Here is a 21,989-nt window from a genome sequence, read left to right as displayed (position 1 = left end):
GGTGTCTGTGTGTGGGGGGACATCTGTGGGGGATGCATCTGGGTGGGGCAGACGTCTCCACTGCTCCAGGAACCCCTCATGCTCGCTGTGTCCCCAGTGGCCAGGAGGCAGGTGTCCTTGGCTCCGAGGAGGGGAACGAGGCTCCCCGAGGCCGTAGATTTGGGGGGGGCACCCAGGAATGGCTGTGACCCCTGCACCGAGGACGTGATGGACACTAACGTCCCCATCCTGTGATGCTGGCCTGAGGGTCTTATCCCAAAATTATGCCAACCCTGACCCTGACCTGCCTCATGATGGTGGCCTGTTGGGAGCGGTGACTGCGGTCCACCCTGTCTCCAGGGACTTGGGCGGGGTGTGCAGAGCCACGTCTTTGCAGCCCAGAGCAGGGTGGGGGGCTGCGGGATGTGAGATACCCCCAGCCGTCCCCAGCTGGGTAGGGGCTTAGAGGCTGCCCTCACCCCACTCTGCACCGGCACCCCGGGTCCCCCGGCTGCCCCATCCTGTTCTCCCCAACTCTCCCCAGCCTGGGAAAAGTGGCCCGCTACGTTTCACCCCTGAGAAGCCCAAGGTGCCAGGTGGAAAAGCAGGAGGAGCAAAAAGTGCTTTTTGGCAGAAAAGTATCTCTGCTCAGGACGCCCCCCAGTTCCAGAAGAATGCAGCCCAACTCAGTGGCTCGCATCCACCCAGGAGGGGGTGTCACACCTGCCACCCGCACTCCTGCCCCCGCCCGAGACCGCCCAACCCTGAGATCCCTTCTCTGGTGGGGTCAGTTACCTTGGAGGGGCTTCTCACCAGAGGGGGTCCCAGGGAAGACCTTGGCCTCTCCAGGGCCTGCCTGGCCCCCAGGCCCAGGCAGGAGTCATCACTGCAGCTGGTGTGGTTCGTCCAGGGAAGTTCCAGGGCCGTTCTCTGGAGGATGGCTCGTCTGTGCCGCCTTCCGGCTGCCCCCTCACTGTCCCAGCAGCCCGGGCCACAGACCTCCGAGACTTCAAGGGCTCCACACTTGCTCCCAGCCTCTGCCACGGCCCCCTCTCCTGCCCCGTCTTGGGGCCCTAGACCTTCAGGCCAGCAGCTCCCAGTATCCAGGATAGAGGGTGATGTGGGGGGCTCATGGCCTCCTTCAAGCTCTGAGGCAGGCCTGGGTGGGGACCCAACTCCTGGATGGTTCCTACTGTGCTCATGGGCTGTGGGGCCATCGCAGGGGAACTCCCTCCGCCGATGCCTCCCCTGAGAGTTGGTGCTGAGCCCAGGATGCCTGTCAAAAGGGGCAGCACTCACCAAAAGGGCTGAGGATGACCAGGGAGCAGACGTCCATATGGAAGCACATGGTGCCTTCTCATCCCCCTGGGCCTCAAAGCCCCTCTCCCAGCCTAGAAAACAGGGTGACAGAGGTACTGAGATTCAGGGCTGGCTTGTCCTCCATCCCTAAATCTAAACCCAGAATCACTTGATCATATTGCATGAAAAATATTTTGGGGATTTATATTGGGGTTGCATTAAACTTACAGATTCATTTGGGAGAAACTGGCATCTTCTTGATTTGGAATCTTCCCAGTCAAAAACCTGGTCACCTTTCCACTTGTTTACATCTTTAAGCATTATCTTAAGTGACTGTAAGTATCTTAAATGTTTCTTACTGGGTTTATTTCAAGGGACTTCATAGTTCTCTTTATTCTTGTGAATATGCTCTTTCATCCAATTCATTTTCTGATGCAATTGGTTATTAGTGGGATCTAGGAAAGCTACTGATTTTGTATGTTAGTCTTTTATCCAGCCACCTTTCTGGGCTCTTATTAGTTCTAATTGCTTGTCACCTGTGCCCTTTTATTTTCTAGGTGGGCTTTCGTATCTCTGTAAATAACTACCATTTTGGCTTTTCTTTTCCTATCTTTATGCCTCATTTTTTCCTTGTCTTCTTACAATGGCTAGGACATCCAGTAAAGTATTTGCTAGTCACTATGATGGCAGACAAGTTGGCCTCAATGCTGACTTAACTGGGGATCCTTCTGATGCTTCACTGTTAAATGTAGGGTTTGCTGGAGGCCTATCAGGTGTTACAAGTTAAAGTTCTCATCATAATTTGCAAACATTTTTATCATGAATGCATACTGAATGTTATCAAGTTTTTTTTTTGTTTTTAATGTATGGTTTTTCTCTTTTAATCTATTAATGTTGTGATTTACATTGATAAATTTCTGATGTTGAGCCTCTCTTTCCTGGTTAAACACTATCGAACATGATGTTTTATTCTTTCAAAACACTGTTGGATTCATTCTCATATTTCACCTCAGTTTTTATCTCATTTGTGCATATGAATAAGAATTAGACCATTAATTTTCTATTCTTTTTTCTTTTTTGGTTGAGTTTTGGTGCAAATTAATGCTACTTTTTTATTGATTAAATCTACTGGACATTGTTCTCTATTTCATAAATTTCAGCTTTATCATTTTGAATTCCTTCCGTTTTCATTTTTTAGTATTATTTTAGCTTCTTTCCCTGAAATCTTTCTTTTCTTTGGTGTCTTTTAAATTTTTTAATAAATAAAAGCTGCAAATTTCCCTCTGAGAACAATTTTGATGACATGCTATCGACGCTGACGTGGAGTCTGTCGTCCAGTTCTGACTAGTTTTGTTGTGTCCATTTTTATTTCCTCTTTAACAAGTAATTATTTAGAAGGATTTTGTTTTGCTTTATCTTAATGTTGAATTCTAATTTTACTGCCTTATTGTTAGTGAGCATGCCCTGTGTGTTAATATCAACTTTTTAGAATACATTGCAGCTTCCTTTCTGGTGTAATACAATTTTTGTAATTATTCTGTGTGTTTGAAAAGAGCGTGTATTTGCTGTTAGTGGATGTGAAATTATATACATGTGTCTATGACACACACACAGATTACAGTGAGCTTACTAACTGGGTTATTTGTTGATTTCTGATGAGGCATGGAGTGTTCCCTGTTGTTCTACCAATTTTTGTTTTATACCTTCCAAAGCCAAATGGTGAGGTGCCGGGAGCTTCATGACTCCCATCTCTTCCTGATGACTGTTTCTTTATCAGTTTGGAAGACCAAGACTGAACAGAATTGGTGAAAACTGTCATCTTTGTCTCATTCCCAGTCTCAGCGCTTTCAGCATTTCATCATTCAGTGCGACGGATGTCTGCCTGTTTGCCTCAGGCTCCCTTTGTCGAGAGCCTGTATCTCTTCTAGTTACCGTTTTATATAGCTGTTTTCTTGTTAGGTGCTGTCAAGTCAGTTCCAACTCACAGCGGCCCTATGGACTACAGAACAAAACACTGCCCGGTCCTGTGCTGTCCTCACAACCGTTGCTGTGTTTGAGCCCAGTGTTGCAGCCACTGTGTCAGTCCGTCTCGTTGAGGGTCTTCCTCTTTTTCACTGACCATCTACTTTACCAAGCACAGTGTCCTTCTCCAGGGACTGGTCCCTCCTGATAACATGTCCAAAGTAAGTGAGACGAAATCTCGCCATCCTCACTGCCAAGAAGCACTCTGGCTGTTCTTCCAAGACAGATTTGTTCATTCTTCTGGCCGTCCATGGTATATTCAATATTCTTCACCAACGCCATAATTCAAAGACGCTAATTCTTCTTCAGTCTTCCTTATCCATTGTCCAGCTTTCGCATGCATATGAGGTGATTGAAAACACCATGGCTTGGGTCAGGTGCACCTTAGTCCTCAAAGTGACATCTTTGCTTTTCAACACTTTAAAGAGGTATTTTGCAGCAGATCTGCCCAATGCAATATGTCGTTTGATTTCTTGACTTCTGCTTCCATGGGCATTAACTGTGGATCCAAGTAAAATGAAGTCATTGACAACTTCCATATATAGTTAGTTAGTACATATAGTTACATAGAGCCATGGTGTTTTCAGTTGCCTCATATGCATGCAAAAGCCGGGCAATGAATAAGGAAGACTGAAGAATTGACACCTTTGAATCATGGTGTTGGCAAAAAGTATTGAATATACCATGGACTGCCAAAAGAACAAACAAATCTGTCTTGGAAGAAGTACAGCCAGAATGCTCCTTAACAGCAAGGATGGTGAGGCTACGTCTCACATACTTCGGGCATGTTATCAAGAGGGACCAGTCCCTGGAGAAGGACATCATGCTTGGTAGAGGGTCAGCAAAAAAGAGGAAGACCCTCAACGAGATGGACTGACACAGTGGCTCAACAATGGGCTCAAGCATAACCACTGTGAGGATGGGGCAGGACCAGGCAGTGTTTCATTCTGTTGTATATAGGGTCGCTATGGGTCGGAACTGACTCAACAGCACCTCACAACAACATAGTCCTATTTATAGTTACAGCTTCCTTCTATTTCTAGTATCATAAATGGATATTAAATATTACCAAATGCTTCTTCTGTTAATACGGAAGATTGCATTACATTGGTTGATTTCCAAATGTTAAACCAACCTTTGTCATAATGTATTGTCCTTTTTATATATTGCTAGATTCAATTTGCTAATATTTGGTTTAGGATTTTTGCATCAATGTTTATGAGATTGACCAATAATTTTTTTTTTTTTCTTTTCAGTTCTCTTCAGGTTTTGTTATTAAGGTTATAGTTACTTCTAAAAATGAGTTTGGAAATGCTTTTCTAGTCTCTGGAAAATTTTACGTACTATTAGTATTATTTATTCCTTAAATGTTTAGCAGACTTCCACAGGGAACTATGTAGGCTTAGAGTTTATTTTGTTTGTTTGTTTTCATGGGAAGATTTTTTTCTTTTCTAGTGATAGGACTATTGAGAATTTCTGTTTTCTCTTGGGCCTATTTTGTTGTTTCTCTGTCCTCTCCTAGAACTACAATCACACGTGATTTAGACTTTTGCTCTGTATCCCCTATGTCTTTAATACCTTTTTAACTTTTTTCATTCTTTTTCCACTATGTCCTTCATTCTCAATATTTTTTTTCTAATCCAGATTCCAGGTTTTTTTAGTTTTACAACTTCCATTTGGTTCTTCTTTGTAGTTTCCATTTCTTAGCTGAAATTCTAAATTTCTTCTAAGTTTATATCTGATAACTACATTATCTAGACCCCCATGGTGAGTCTGTTTCTATTGTCTGTTGTTTTCTTGCTTGTTTTTAAATCATGTTGTCTACCTCTTCCTATGCCTGGCTTCCTTTTTTTTTTTTTTTTGAGCGCTGGACATTGTATATTTAAAAACTCAAAGGGCGTTTTGAAGGTTAGGATGATGATGTTGCCTCCCAAAAGCTCTTACATTTCCTTCCGGCAAGTCACTGGGGCACTAACAGTCCCAGATCACCTTAACCTAATCAATGACTGAGATGATTTGAAGCTAGACTTCAGTCCCTTCAATGACTGATCCGTTTCTAGGTCACCTCATTCCTAGGTTATAGTCCTTTGGAGTCACCAACCTAGAGTCTGTGGGGTTTACCAGGATCTTCCCTCCTTGGTGGACCCTGAATTTCAATTTTGTTCCCCTATTCCCATTGAGTCTGTTGAAAGCTCTGATCACCCTCTCACCTGCCTCTTTGGGAAACGGCAGACACCTCTAGGGACACAGTCAACCAGGTGTTGGGCTCACTTCTCTGAGTTTCCTTCCTTTTCCCAATGGCCTTGTAACTCTCTACTCATTCAAACATATTTCACATACATCCAGCTTTTCTAGTTGTTCTTAGTAAGAGAGGTACTCTCACTTTCGACTTTTTAATATTTTATATATATATATAATTTCTAATGTCTCTAAAAAATTTTTTCTAACAGCTTATTCTTGTTTCATGCATAGGATTGCTTCCTTTATCTCTCTGGGGATATTAGTTACACTTTATCTTAAAGTTCTACTTATCTTAGTACTTTTATTTACCTAGGAATATATTCTGGGTTTTATGCCCCTCTTTCCTGTCATTGGTGGAAGGGTAATCAAGCAATAATGGCTGAAAAGCACGAACTCTGGAGCCAGACTGCCTGGGTTCAAGTCCCCCCTTTCCTCCACTTTGGCAGATTACTGAACATCTCTGCACCTAACACTGTGTGGGGACTAAATGAGTTGACGGGAGTAAGCCCCTCGACTCCGCCCAGCACATGCAGAGTGCAGTGTTTGCTGTCACTGTCGTCCCAACTCTCCACTGCTGCCCCGTGACCTCTGCCCTGGTGTGGGTGTGGACAGTCACTGCAGGCCATCCACAGCATGCCAGAAACAGGGCCCTCCGCCTGCCAAGTTCTCTCTGGGGCAAGTTTGCGAGCACGAGGGCTAGTTCTGACGCCCATGGGAGCAGAAGGGCGTGCTGTGGTGGTCTTAACCCCAGGTGGAGATGGCTGGGCTCCCGGGCCCTCTAAGGTGGGGTCCTCCTGCCAGAAAGAACAGGCTTTCAGGGTGCACTGGAGTCGGCTCCATGGCTCAGGAGAGTGAGTTAGATTTTCAGGAATTTTGACAGCTGCTTGACATCACGTTGGTAGCTTGAAACTGGGCGTGGTGACAGTATTTACACCACGAACATCCGTCCCTAAGGACACTTACCGGCACCCACTGGGCTGTGTCCTCTCAAGTCTCTGGGAAAACCCACACCTCATTGACCCCAAGCTCCAGGTCATTCCAGTTTATGCAAAGTGACCCCCAGCCCTGGCTGGTCAAGGAACGTCACCTGACACCCCAGGCCCCAGAAGAGATGGAGGGTCTCAGCAGCCACATCCCCACGTGCACTCACCTGTCACTCCCTGCTCAGCGTCCAGTTTTCCTGAAGCGAGGCCCATGCCCCGGGGAGCCGAGTCATCTTGTTGGCCCTTGTCCCGGGGAGAAGCCAGAAGGGGCACGCTGTGGCACCTGGCCGTCTGCCCTGATGCCATCTGGGGGGGCCCCCCAGGACTGCCCAGGCTGGAAGACAGCGCCAAGCTCTGCCTGCCCAAGCCTGGGGCCTTGAGGGCTGGGCTGGCTGGTGGGGGCGGGTGGCCACTGCGGGCGGTGAGACCCCTGATCCTCACGCCACTCCTCGGACCCAGAGCCCATGGGAAGCAGGGACCGGGCTCCGCAGAGGGGGCTGGCCCCCCATTCTTCCTTCTTCCTCTCCTCTCCCAGGCGCAGTGGGACGGGTGCGGGTAGGGCGCGGGACAGGCACTCCCGAGGGATCCCCAGCGGGCTGCCAGTTGCTGCCTCGCTGCCATCCAGGGGGACGGTGGTCCGGCTGAGCTTCCAGTGCCGCCACACGCAGCCGCCAAGCAGGCCCAGAAGCAGAGCGGCCAGCAGGCCCCCTGCAGGCGGGCAGAACAAGAGGGGCGGCCAGCGGGGGCCGAGCTGGTCCTCAGGCCAGGGCTGCCCGTGCGGCTTCTATGACCCTTGTCTGTCAGGGGCGACGACCCAGCTCCACACAAGACGCAGAGGAGCAACGGAAGCGTCCTTGGGAAGCTAACAGTTACTATCATTCGATAAATATGGAACTGGGGTCTGGGCTCAGGGCCACCCCCGCCAGTCTCCTCCCTGCCCTCAAGCATGAACCATCTGGTTGGCACACTGGAACCCAAGACAGGACGGCCGGCCTTGGTGGGGCCTGGTGTCACCCCCCCAAACACGTCCACGTGGGTCCTCTCCAAGAACTCCAGAAAGCGTGTATCTCATCCAGTTGGGAAACTAAGGCAGGGTCCAAGCCCCCAGTGTCCAACCTGCGCTCCCAGGAACCCTCTTGTCCAGCCTCCTGCTTCTCACAGAATTTGACTGCAAGGGCAGGGGACCCTGAGACAAAGCGGCACCCCTGGGCTGAGCCCTGGACCCACCCACCCTTCCCCGTCTGAGGTACCTAGGAAGCCATAGAGGCCACTCAGGCGGCGGGGCTCGGGCTGGAGCTGAGTGTCTGGAGAAGCCGAGCAGACGTCAGCGCCGACGCTCAGGATGCGCTGGCCGAGCAGGGGGCTCGGGCTGTGGCAGAGGACGCGGCCGGGCTCCTGGACTCGGGCCCCCAGGAGGTACAGGGCTGTGACGAGGGGGAAGCTGCAGGCCCAAGGGTTACCCCAGAGGGTCAGGGCAGCCAGGGCCCCAGGGAGGCCGGGCAGGGTCACCAGCCGGTTCCCTGCCAGCCGCAGCTCCCTGAGGGCACCCAGGGGCAGCAGGGCGTCCTGCTCCACGACCAGCAGCTCGTTGTCCGAGACGTCCAGCCTGGCCAGGTCCGGCAGTCCACGGAGCACGTCGGCGCTCAGGCAGCGCAGGCGGTTGGCAGCCAGGGAGAGCTCCTGCAGCCGGGGCGCCTGCTTGAAGGCGCCAGGCCCCAGGTGTGCCAGGCGGTTCCCTGAGAGCAGGAGGCGCCGCAGCTCCGGTGCGCCCTGCAGCCAGGCCTCTTCCCAGGTGTCCAGGGCGTTGGCCACCAGGATCAGCTCCTCCAGCGCCCCCAAGCCCCCAAAGGCTGCAACCTCCATCCCACAGCTCCAGAGCTGGTTGTGCCCAAGGTCCAGGCTCCTGAGGCCGCTGCCTTGAGCCCCGGTGAAGGTGAGGTTGGCCAGGGCGGAGACGCGGGTGTGCGTGACAGAGAGCAGGTGCAGCTGGCAGAAGGTGCTGAAGGCTCCTGTGGGGATCTCGAAGGCATCACCACCACGAAGCAGCATCTTCTCTGTCACCAGAGGGAGCTGGGGCAGGACTGGGGGGCGGAGGGCCATCAGGGGGGCAGAGGGCCGTCAGGGGCGCAGCCCCCAGCCCCTTCCCCAATCTTTCCCATTTAAACCCTGGGCCCCACTCGCAGGCCTGGGGACCCGCTTGTGTGGTCCTTGTCGTCACCGCCGTTTCATAGCCGAGAAAACGGAGGCACAGAAAGAGTAAAGAATTTGCAAACAGTCTTCCAGCTAACCCAGGACGCAGGAAAACACAGGTCCACACAGAAAACGTGTGCTCCAAGCTTCCCTGCAGCTCAATGGGTAGGAGGGAGGGTGGACACGGCCAGGGGTCCATCAGCAGGCGGTGGCCTAACACAGTGTGGTCAACCGTGCAAAGGGATGTCACTCAGCCACAGAAGGACGAAGGCTCTGACGCACACGATGACGTGGGGGGCCTCGGTGACAATGTGCCGACTGGAAAGCCGGCACAGAGGCCGCTGCCGGGGGCCCACTTACACGGAGGTCCAGACCAGGCCCAGACAGGAGTCAGAGAGCGGACTGGTGGGCGCCAGGGCGGGGGCAGGGGTGTCTGTAAGGGGTGCGGGCTTTTTGGGGGTGATGAAGTGTTCTAAAACTGACTGTGGTGATGGGTGCACACGTCTGTGAAGACATCACAAACCACCCAACTGCACATCTTCAACAGGCGAAGTGCACAAAACACATCTTAACAAAACTGTTAAAATAAAGATAAAAGTCTGACTAGTAAAAGGTGGATCTCAGACTCGCAGCAAGACCGTTTGTGGGCAAATGAGCCTGGGCTGGTGCCAGGCTGCAGTGGCGGCAGGAGAGGGTCCCGTCCAGGGAGCAGGCAGCGCCCACCCTGACCTGCCAGGCCCAGCCCTGCCGTGTTTTCCGAGCTGTTGAGTGGGCCCCCAGACTGGAAAGTAACGTGATGGCTGAGAGTAATTTGTGGACAGTGACAGCTGTTCTCGTCTTTGTGTGCCGCCCGGCCCCCCAGTCCCCGCCACAGGGAGACTTGCTAAGAATCCCCTCCCTGCCCCTGGGCTCTGATCACTCTGCAGCAATCCTCACCCCGAAGGAGAGCCGTCCAGGACACCCCCCACCCCAGGCCTCCGAGAAGCCAGAGCCCGACACGCCAGGACAATGTCAGCCCACCCTGAGCTCCGCACACCCTGGGACAGTGTCTCACCCAGCCCTTCCTGGGGACCAGCACACATACCCTCCATCCTCAGCTCCCTGCAGACCCCTCAAGTGCCCTCGGCCCTCACCAAGGTGTGGTGGACTCCCTGGCTGGTACAAACAGTTAACACGCTCGATGCTAACTGAAAGGCTACCCAGAGATGCCTTGGAACAAAGGCCTGGCAATCTCCTTCCGAAAATCAGCCACTGAAAACCTCATGGAGCACAGTTCTCTGACACACGTGGGGTCACCATGAGTCAGAATCGACTCCGTGGAACTGGCTGGGTGTTTCTGGCTTATAAGCGTGGTGAAGAAGGCCCCCGGGAGGGACTGTGTGTGCTCGACGACTAACCTAAAGGCAGGTGGTTCGGACCAGCGGCACCACAGAAGAAAGGCCTGGCGACCTGCTTCTGTAAAGACTGCAGCCAAGAAGACCCTGTTCTCCTCTGTCACACGGGGTCACTCCGAGCCTGTATGGACTCCACAGAACCTGGCTTGGCTTTTTGGTTTCTGTGTTCGGTGCAGACACCACATACTGCTGTGCCCGTTTCTCCCCGCCTCCGTGTTCAGTGACCTTGCATTGGTCACCTGAAGTGGACCACAGTGGAAGTGCTGACACCATGGGAATCAGCAAATGCCACCAACGCTTGGTTTATCATTCCCTGATTGTCTAGACCAGCGACTGGCAAACGTTCTCTGTAAAGGGCCCGGGAGTGAATGGTTCAGGCTCTGCAGTCCAACCGCTCACCTCCTCCGTGGCAGCATGAGAGCAGCCACAGACAATACATAAATGAATAGGCACAGCTTCGTGCCAAAAAAAACTTTATTTACAAAAGCAGGTGGCAGGCCAGATTTGGCACAGGGGTGCAGTTTGCCAAAACCCGGTCTAGACTTAATACTGGAGGAAATATAACCAACGCAGATTAAACTTAAAAGTGCCGACAGCCATTCCATAGTGAGTAACGTGAATATTGAGAAAATATCCTCCCAGTGTTCCACAACTGTCTTCTGAGTCACAAAGCAGCCACTTGCAGCGTGGACAAACACGTAAAGCTCTGACATACGTCTTCCTTGTTTCACTGTCTCACTCCTTACAGTGAACGAAATATCAACCCACAGCCACGCGAGGTGACACACTCGTCAGCTATGCCCACAGGAGCCGCAGGTGGGAGAGGTGGACCAAGGCAGCCAAGCACTCGGGGAGAATCAGCTGGCCGCACGGAGTTCAGTGAGGAGTCTGCCGTGTTTGATTGTGGTGGAAACCCCAGTGCTACCATCCTGTTCGTTGGTGAAACACGCAACAGCTCGTCTATCTGCACGCACGCCGTTTTCCCCGAGAGCCAGCTGTCAAACACTGACCAGTGCTGCCTGCGTCGCCCTGGTCTTTCTCTGCTCGTGCCTGCCCTCCCCACTAGAAAGTCACCCCAGGAGTGAAGGCAGGGCTGTGTCCGTGTCCACTCTGAGGTCTCGGTGCCCAGCACCAAAACTCGTTGCTGTCGAGTCGATTCTGACTCATAGCCACCCTATAGGACAGAGGAGAACTGCCCCACAGGGTTTCCAAGGAACAGCTGGTGGATTCAAACTGCTGACCTTTTGGTTAGCAGCCGAGCTCTTAACCACTGCACCACCAGAGCCCCAACACAGCGCCTAAAAAACAGAAAAGCTCAGGAGAAACACCCTCATGCTTCGAAGGACCGTCAGTCAGTCCTGCCTCCCAGACAGCCACCCCCCCAGCACAGCCTGGGCCCAGCCTGGGACCGACCCTCCATCCTGGGCATCATGCCAGCCTACCTTGCTGCAGCGACGCCAGCGCCTCGCGCTCCACCAGCCCCATGGAGCAGTACTTGCCGCCGTCCGGGCAGGGCCGGGCCGCTGGGGCCAGCAACAGGAGGGGGCAGCCTACCGAGAGGGAACCCACCAAACCTGGGACAGAGAGGTCAGGGCAGGCCACGCTGCAAGGCCACGGGGACACGGGAGGAGTGTGGCCGGAGCACTTCCTGCTGAGCTTCCTCAGGCAGCTTTCTGAGACAGAGGGTGCTGAGAGGCCCTTCCAGACCCGTCGGTGTCTGTGGTCCCCTCCTCCAGCCGGCCGCAGCCCTGCCTCAACCCCCTCATCTCGGCCCCCCAGCCCAGGCCCCTGGCAGGACACGGGAAGAAGGGAGGGTCACAGCTTAGGACCCCAAGACCAGCCCAGCCTACCTGAGGGTGGGCGGGGATGGCAGAGCTGAGGGCAGGGGTCTGTAAGGGTCCCTGAGGGCAGACCCTCAGTTTCGGGAGGAGAGGGAGTAGGAAACTGCCAGCCCGGGTCTCCAGCCCCGCTGCAGCCTCCCCCTTGCTCTTCTCCAAGGCCCCAGGGCTGGTCTGTGCTCTGCTTTTGAGGGTGGGGAGGGGGTCCTCACTCCTGGTCCAATGTGGCCCTGCCCCAGTGTCTCACTCACTGATGACTGTCGGGGGGCCCCAGTGGCCAGGGAAGAGTGGGGGGGTCACAAATGGCTAAGAACCCCCCACACACACACTGCCCATAGGGCTGAAAGCAGCTGCACTGGGGGCTCAGGCTCGGCACCCCCGCTGGCCCATGGGGAAGGAAGGGCCACCTGCAGCCCATGGTCAGGGCAAAGTCAGGTAAGTGCTGTGATGTTCCGGCCACTTGGGAAGACCCCCCGCCAGCAGTGGGGCCCAGCAGCCACGGTTTTCTCTGGGGCTACAGATAGCTTTGCCTGTTCTTTCAGAGTTAGATCAGGTCGGGTGTTCAAACCCAGGTCCCCGCTACACGTCCCTGCCGCTCCTGGCACTGCTGGCTCCTGGCAGACTTGGGGTCGGGGAGCTCCCCCAAAAACCCCTTTACTACGGTGCCACCCAAGTGCCATTCTTGGGTTCCCCCTGGGCTTTTTAAGGATGAAAATAGCATATTGCATGTTGATCTTAAACCGAGCAGAAGAGCATATGACGAAAACACAAGTCTGTTCCGGCCACGGTCCCACCCCCCCAGATAACCACCCCAACTAAGTCTCCAACTAGGGTCCTCCCCAAACTCTCCTGCCCTCCCACAACCGCTGGCCCCTAAATTGCACGACCTAAGTCAGTCGGCCATCCCGGTCCTCCCGAGTGTAGCCTGGGAAGAGTGAGCTCAGCCGTCCAACCAGTGCTTCCACTGACCCCCCAGGAGGCCGCAGTTCCAACACCCACCCACGTCTGATTTGCTGACACCGGCCCCTTGGGACTCGGGGTGACAATGAACTTGGGTATCCCAGAGCAGGGCCAGTGGAGACTGAGGCATGCCCAAAAGGCAGTCCCGACATAACTCACCACGCTGCGCCCCCCAACCCACGTCAGCCTCTGTCCTCCGCCATCACCGAGCCGGCCTCGCCTGCTTCAGGGCACTTATGTCTAGGCGGGGCTCCCAGGCCACCCTCGCTCACATATGTTAGCCATTAACCAGAGCAGACAAGTTCAAACAGGACCCTCCGCTATGGGGACAGCAAGAGGTCAGCAGGTCCTCCGAGCCTGCGCAACAGCCCTGGGCCACGGCCCTCAATCTGCGCCCAGCGCTCGGCCAGCAAGGCCCCACAGTGAAGATGGGGCCACAGACGAGGCTGGAGCTGCAGGAGGGGGCTCTTGGTTGCCCTCTCCAGGCCACGCCAAACAACTTCAACAGTGACAGAAACTGCAGCTGGTGTACAGGGCTGGTCTCCTGCAGCACCCGAAGCAGGGTCCTGTGACCGTGGAAGGGACAACAGCCACTGAGACCTGGCTCAGGGAGGGAGGTCTGGGTGCCGAGTGGCCAGAGGACAAGCCACGTCCGCATGGTGACTTCCCCAGAGGCAGAGAAGGGAGGGGTGCGTACTGAGGGGGCCCCACCACGCCACCCCCCTGGGCCGAAGCGGAGTGCCCCTCAGGTGGGGGCTCAGACCCCTCCCCCAGGAGGCCCAGGCTGGTGTTGCTGGGGTGGCCAGGCCTCATCCTCCTGGGGCCTCAGGGCCCAGAGGTATTAGCATGCAGACCAGGAGTCGGTGTGGCCTGTGATCCTGTCCCACCCCACCCCACTTCACTCTGCACCCCACCCCTCTACATCCCGCAGTCCCACCCCTCCTCTGCTTGGTGCCCCTCAGCTGGCCCTCCCTGCAGACCTTCTGGGCGGTTCTGAGCCTCTTGCGATGAACTCAGAGCTCCTGAGGTGCTGGCACTTAACAGGAGGCTACATCTTCCAGAACCTTCCAGAACCTTCTCTGGCTGCAGCCTCTCCTGCTTGGTCTCATCTGAAATGTGCTCAGAGCAGGAGTGCACATGGTGGTGAAGACATTAAAGTTGCTTATGGGGGTCCAAGCACATTCCTGCCCCTGATGGCTGACCCCAGCAGGCATGGCTCCGTGCTGGCCGGGCAGGAGGAGGGAAGAAGGGGGACGTGAAGGGGACGTGGACCGTCAGCCATCAGGGTGGGAGTGTGCTGGCCATGACCTCTCGGTGTGATGGGGCTGACTCCACCAGGACTTAGCAGTCCACTCCCTCTGACCAGTGACCACAACTCCAGGATGCTCCTGCAGAAACTGGAATCCACTATGCAGAAGGGAGTCCTACACCTGGTGTTTGCTGGTGGGGTTTGCAACAGAGCCGACAGAAGGCGGGGCAAGCCTAACTGCCCACGCAGGAGGGAAGGGCTGGCTCTTGTTCATGAAACAAGCCCCCCGTCCCTGACCAGGCGGCCAGCCCCCTACCCATTCCAGAGGCACTGTTGTAACCCTTTTTAAACGCTGCTCACCCTGAAATGCTTTTAGATTTCCCGAAGAGTTGCAGAGACGGCAGAGTTCTGCCGCCCACCCCCAGCATCGCCCTGCCTCCCGAGTCATGCAGTCACGCGGTGCATCCATCACAACCTACGCACTGACATCGGTGTGCGGCTGCTCTCGGGTCTCACCAGCTTTCACAAGTGTCCCCTCTCTGTCCCAGGACCCCATGCTGCATTCAGCCTTGCCCCTTTTTACCGTGAGACGGCAGAGGCTCCAGCAACTGGCCCCTGCTCCTACCACAGGGCCCTGCACCGGCCCCAGTGAGTAATGAGCTGGCCAGCTACCAGCTACACACTGTAACGAAAACAGCAAGTTCCCAGGTAGCACGCTTGGTAAACCCGCTGTTACGTGCAAGTTCGCCATGCGTGGGAGCTGACTCGACCGCCGCTAACATAACCACACGCGCCACGTGGCCGTGAAGTCAGATACAAGGCACACACGCGACATGCTGCGCCACACTACACTCAAGAGCAAGTTTGGAGTGTGTCATACGCCCTCAGTTTTGTAAAACAAAGAAAGCAACGAAGATCTGCATGAGGCGCGTGTGTAGAAGTGCGCCACAGGATGGAGACAGCCGGTCACCCTGGCGAGGTGCTGGGAGAGGGCAGCGGGATCTCCGTTCTCAGCTCACGCACTTCCCGGTCGTTTACACATTTAACATTTTCTGTGAGGTGTCATTTTTTACATAAACAAAAATAAAATAAAACTTGGAGCCCTGGTGGCACAGCAGTTAAGACCTCAGCTGCTAACCAAAAGGTCAGCAATTCGAATCCACCAGCCGCTCCTTGGAAACCCTACGGGGCGGTTCTACTCTGTCCCATAGGGTTGCTGTGAGTAGGACTCTACTCCACGGCATCGCATTTTTGCTTTAAAACAAGACTTAATTGTCTGGGGAACAGGGATTGTTTAGTCAACTAATCTATTATTTCGTCCAGGGTAAGGGGCACAAGTTGAAGTGGAAGGCGCTGCCCAGAGTCCCCGGGAGACACGTTCGCCCCATGCCAGCCTCCAGGATGCGCTAGCCTGTCCCAGGGGCAAAGTCCTACGTCACTAACTTGCCCACCGAGGGGGGGCCCTGCCCACCAAGGGAGCCATTCGGGTGTCCGATTCTAGGAGGCTGGCAGACCACCAACACAGTCTTCTAAAATGAGAACTCCAGCACCCGTTTCCATTGTGAACGCATAGAAGTCAGGGCTGCAGCGTCTGAGTAAACAGAGGGAAACGTACTTACAAACCCTCAAACTGAACTGAGATTCAACTGCAAAGAACCGAAGATCCCTAGCCTTTGATTTCCAGTTGTATCACACACAGAGGAAACCCTGGTGGCGTAGTGGTTAAGAGCTACAGCTGCTGACCGAAAGGTTGGCAGTTTGAGTCCACCAGGCACTCCTTGGAAACTCTATGGGACCGTTCTACTCTGTCCTATAGGGTTACTATGAGTCACACACACAAGTGTAGCAAGCATTACCAAATTATTTTTCAGTGCACTGAAAACATTAAACGACGCGGCATGCATCAAAAGAAGACGGAAGGAATACACAGAGTCACTATACCAAAAAGAACTGGTCGATGTTCAGCCATTTCAGGAGGCAGCATATGATCAGGAGCCAATGGTACCGAAGGAAGAGGTCCAAGCTGCACTGAAGGAACTGGGGAAAAACAAGGCCCCAGGAGTTGACCGAATACCAACTGAGACACATCAACAAAAGGATGCAGCACTGGAAGTACTCACTCGTCGATGATTTTTTTAAAGAGAAATAATTTTAATATCATGATTATATATATTTTTTCACTCATGATATGAAAAAACTTTGTTTTTAATGTAATCAGATATTGAATTTAAAAATCCAGGTATAAGACAAGGATGCCCTTTATCGCCACTCTTATTCAACACTGTGCTGGAGGTCCTAGCCAGAGCAATAAGGCAAGAAAAAGAAATAAAGTGCATCCAAATTGATAAGGAAGAAGTAAAAGTATCTCTATTTGCAGATGATATGATCTTATACATGGAAAACCTCAAAGAATCCACAAGAAAACTACTGGAACTAACAGATTTCAGCAAAGTATCAGGATGCAAGATAAACATACAAAAATCAGTTGGATTCCTCTACACCAACAAAGAGAACTTTGAAGAGGAAATCACCAAATCAATACCATTTACAATAGCCCCCAAGAAGATAAAATACTTAGGAATAAATCTAAGAGACATGAAAGACCTATACAATGAAAACTACAAAACACTACTGCAAGAAACCTACATTAAGTAGAAAAACATACCATCCTCATGGACAGGAAGACTCAACACTGTGAAAACGTCAATTCTACCCAAAGCGATCTACAGATGCAATGCGATTGCGATCCAAATTTCAAAAGCATTTTTTAAACAAGATGGAGAAACAAATCACCAACTTCATACGGAAAGGGAAGAGGCCCCGGATAAGTAAAGCAACTACAGAGAAGAACAGAGGAGGCCTCACACTACCTGATTTTAGAACCTATTATACCGTCACGGTAGTCAAAACAGTCTGCTACTGGTACAACAACAGAGACATAGACCAATGGAACAGAACTGAGAACTTAGACATAAATTCATCCACCTATGAGCAGTTGGTATTTGATAAAGGCCCAAAGTTGGTTAATTTGGGGGAAAGACAGTCTCTTTAGCAAAGGTGCTGGTATAACTGGATATCCATCTGTAAAAAAATGAAACAGGACCCATACCTCACACCATACACAAAAACTAACTCAAAATGGATCAAAGACCTAAATATAAAATCTAAAACGATAAAGATCATGACAGAAAAAATAGGGACAACACTAGGGGCCCTAATACAGGGCATGAATAGTATACAAACCATAACAAACAATGCACAAACACCAGAAGAGAGACTAGATAACTGGGGGCTCCTAAAAATCAAACATTTATGCTCATCCAAAGATTTCACCAAAAGAAAACGTACAGACTGGGAAAAAATTTTGGCTACAACATATCCAATAAGGGTCTAGTCTCTAAAATCTACACGATACTGTAAAACCTCAACAACAAAAAGAAATAAGGCAATTAAAAAATGGGCAAAGGATATGAACAGACACTTCACCAAAGAAGACATTCAGGCGGCTAACAGACACATGAGGAAATGTTCGCAATCATTAGGCATTAGAGAAATGTAAATCAAAATACAATGAGACACCATCTTACCCCAACAAGGCTGGCACTAATCAAAAAAAACACAAACTAACAAATGTTGGAGAAGTTGTGGAGAGACTGGAACTCTTATGCACTGCTGGTGGGAATGTAAAATGGTACAACCACTTTGGAAAACAATACAGCACTTCTTTAAAAAGCTAGAAACAGAAATACCATACGATCCAGCAATCCCACTCCTGGGAATAGATCCAAGAGAAATAAGAGCTGTCACACAAATAGACATATGCACACCCATGTTCACTGCAGCATTATTCACAACAGCAAAAAGATGGAAACAACCTAAATGCCCATCAACAGATGAATGGATAAACAAACTATGGTGCATACACACAATGGAACACTATGCAATGATAAAGAACAACGACGAATCCATGAAACATCTCACAACACAGATGAATCTGGAGGGCATTATGCTGAGTGAAATAAGTCAGTCACAAAAGGACAAATATTATATGAGACCACTATTATAAAAATCCAAGAAAAGGTTTAAACACAGAAAAAAGCATTTTTTGGTGGTTACAAAGGTGGGGAGGGAGGGGGAAGGGAAATCACTAACTAGATAAGTCAACAAGGATCAACTTCGGTGAAAGGAAGGACAACACACAATACAGGGGAAGTGAGCACTGCTGGACCAAAGCAAAAGCAAAGAAGTTTTCTGGACACATCCAAACAGAGGGACAGAGTAGCTGGGGCTGGGGCCTGGGGACCATAGCTTTGGGGGATAGCTAGGTCAACTGGCATAACAGTTTATAAAGAAAATGTTCTACATCCCACATTGGTGAGTGGCATCTGGGGTCTTAAAAGCTCGCAAGTGGCCATCTAAGATGCATCAATTGGTCCATCCCACCTGGAGCAAAGAAGAATGAAGACAACCAAAGACACAAGGAAAATACTAGCCCAAAGGACTAAGGGGCCACATGGACCAGAGACTCCACCAGCCTGAGACCAGAAGAACTAGATGGTGCCCGGCTACCACCAATAACCGCCCTGACAGGGACACAACTGAGTGTCCCACACAGAGCAGGAGAAAAATGTAGAACAGAACTCTAATTCACGTAAAAAGACCAGACTTAATGGTCTGACGCAGACTGGAGAAATGCACTGTTAACCCAGAACTGAAACCATTTCTGAAGTCTGCTCTTCAGACAAAGATTAGACTGGACTATAAAACAAAACATAATACACGTGAGGAATGTGCTTCTTAGTTTAATGAGATACACGAGCCAAATGGGCGGCTCCAGTCCAAAGGCAGGATGAGAAGGCAGGAAAGGACAGGAACTGGTTCAATGGACACAGGGAACCCGAGGTGGAAAGGGGGAGTGTGCTGTCACATTGTGGGGATTGCAACTAATGTCACAAAACAATGTCTATAAATTTTTGAATGAGAAATTAACTTGAGCTGTAAACTTTCACCTAAAGCACAATAAAAAAATACATAAATAAAAATCCAGGTATATTACTGAATGTTTTGATCAAAGAAGCAGAATTCTGATCACAAGGAAAAACGCAGAACTGAATTTCAAATTCTCATGGAATCCAGACTCTCTGTAGCCATAGAGGCTAGATGAACCCCTGAAACCACTGCCCTGGGATAATCTTTAAACCTTAGATGTTAAACCAAAAATATCCCCTGAAGACTTCTTTAAACCAAATAATAGTTTAGCTCAATTAGTAAAGAATGTCTGCCTTGAGCATTTTGCTCTTTTAAAGAACTATCTGCGTGGGATCAAACTGACAAGAGCAACTCGAAGGTTAGATAAGAAGCTTACGGGGCAGCGAGTTCATGTTAACAGGGGAGGAACAACTCAGAAAAGGAGGCCGAGAATGGCTGCACAACTCGCAGAAATGGAATCAGTGTCCCTGAACTGTGCGCGGAGAAATCGTGGGGTTGGTGTCTGTTTTGCTGTGCACATTTTCAACAATAACCAAAAAGTAACTTATTTTTAACAATAATAAAATAAAAATCCACATATAAAGAATAGGACCTGTAACCTAAGACACGTAGACAAATTTAGGGACATGCCCTGAGAACTTGAAAAGCCCTCAAATTTGCAAAAACTACTATTTGATTTCTCCCTGGTAATGCAATAAAGTACAACTTCAAATCATAAAGTGAAGTCCTCACAGTTTAATTAAACATTCCATTCCACATTTCAGTACAATTCCCGCCTAGAACCATCATCTGTGTGTGTCCTTCTCCACTACCACTACTGGCACCAGCAATCAGCTTTCTTTTCAGAGCCATATTCCAACCAGAAACAAAATTTTTATCACTTTTCAAGAGCCGCTAAGCAAGCAATGAGAACAGGAAAGACAAACTCAAATGCTTGTAACAGGCAGTCAACATAAATGAAAAAGCAGAACCATTGTTTAAGAAAGTTACAGCTTCCCATGACTACTCTGTACTCTAGCAACCATCGTGATTCACACGTGAATGAGCGGCACCCCATCCTGGGCCTCACCGGGAGAGACAATAGGGAGTGGTAAGGACTGTGGCACACTGGAGCCACATGCCTTCTGAACATGGATACAGATTTAATCACAAGAACTCCATCGGGGTACACAAAGATTAACGCATCTCCTAGAGTCATCTGAGCCGTGTAATTTCAATGACTGGAAGCATGCCAGCTGCAGAGGATTCTTGTCAATTTAACCAGTCATATAAAAAATTATTTCAAACTATAAATGTTAACATACTATTCACGATGGCATGAAGCAATGAAAAGAGTTTTTGTATGGTTCCTTCTAGAACAAGAGAAATGACATGAGAGATCTTTTCCAAAGATTAAGTGCTTAGACTTGGTATTACGTGGACTTTTCTCAGCCTGAGAGCTGTGGCAGCACCACCGCCGCATGGCACGGGCCTACAGACCAGCCATGGGACGTCTTGGGGACCCTTTGCTCCCTCAGAGGTGGGCTGCTGCCCAGATTCCCGAAGGGACATCGCGTCCCTGGGTCACAGACCTCCAGAGCTGAGGGCGTGTCGTAGACTTTCGAGTTCGAGAGCGCAGAGCCCCAAGAAAGAACTCCAAGCCGAGCTGCCGAGTAACAGCAGCCTAGATTTTACTTCCAAGGGAAGGATGGTGTTAACGCTGTTGCTGTCCTCTGCAGCAGCGGCGACCCAAACCTCTCCCACAAGAAGTGTTTGCAGGGCTGTAAATCCTTCCCGCCACATGCCCGGGCCTGACTCTGTGGGGCTCAGGCTGTTAATATTTCACTAGGTATCTCGGCTCTGTCTTTCAGTCCCATTACAGTGGTTTTAGCAAAGTACTTCCCTTCCTATTAAGGGGATAATTCTGAAAACTGAAGCTGCTCTTTCCATGAGAGCCAAGGCAAGGTGTTTGCAGAGCTCTGCGGGTGGGTGAGTGTGCTCACTGCCACAGGACAAGAGGGAGACAGCGAGGGATTCCTTATCAGGCCACGCTCAGCCCTGAACGCGACAGACTACGGCACGTGGCGACTGTGTTGATGGGAGTATCTAGTACGGCTGTGCCGGCCACACCAGGACCCTCGTGGCAGCATCGAGAAGACAACGCCAGAAAGCACAGCGGACCCCAGAGGCCAGCGGAGACCCCAGACCACAGCAAGGCACCCGCCAAACAGTGACTCCAAGACAAGGTGCGGCCCAGGAATCAGAGACGCAGTCCTGCCGCTGACACTGGGCTGATGGCCGGCCGTGACCATGAGGCAGGAACCAACTCCCACAGGCAAAACCTGCCAACACAGACGGCTCTGAACGGACAGGGACGGGAAAGCGCTTCAGAGAGAAACACTCCAGCTTTTCAAATAAATCAGCATCAGCTGAAAAAGGTCATCCAAGCTGATTATATTTTAGCAGAAAATTTTATTTCCAGTACCTATTTTCCCCTCCTAAATAACAACTACAGTTTCAAGGAATACGAACATAGCCTGGAAGTAACTTCAGAGCCGTCCCGCTCTGCAATGCTGGCTGCGTGAAGCGTCGCCTGGGCAGGGAGCAATGTGTGCGAGTCTGCCCTGCGGTGACGTGCTCAGAAAGGGGAGTCCCCAGGACACACTGCAGGGCAGCTCACCCCTGGAGCACACGTGCACGCTCAGGTGCGCAGCTGTCCACACACCCCACCAGTGGGAGCGTCCTGTGTACCTGCCTGTGCATTTCTAGAACAACGGGACTCAGTTTCATAAACCTTAAGGCCAGCCCTTTGGGGGCTGCCTTCTGTCATCACCAAGGACTTGCACTACACGTTCAGACATTCGGC

Source organism: Trichechus manatus, unplaced genomic scaffold (genome assembly GCF_000243295.1).
Source record: "Trichechus manatus latirostris isolate Lorelei unplaced genomic scaffold, TriManLat1.0 scaffold00214, whole genome shotgun sequence".
Lineage (NCBI taxonomy): Eukaryota > Metazoa > Chordata > Mammalia > Sirenia > Trichechidae > Trichechus > Trichechus manatus.
This window is presented reverse-complemented; position numbering follows the sequence as displayed.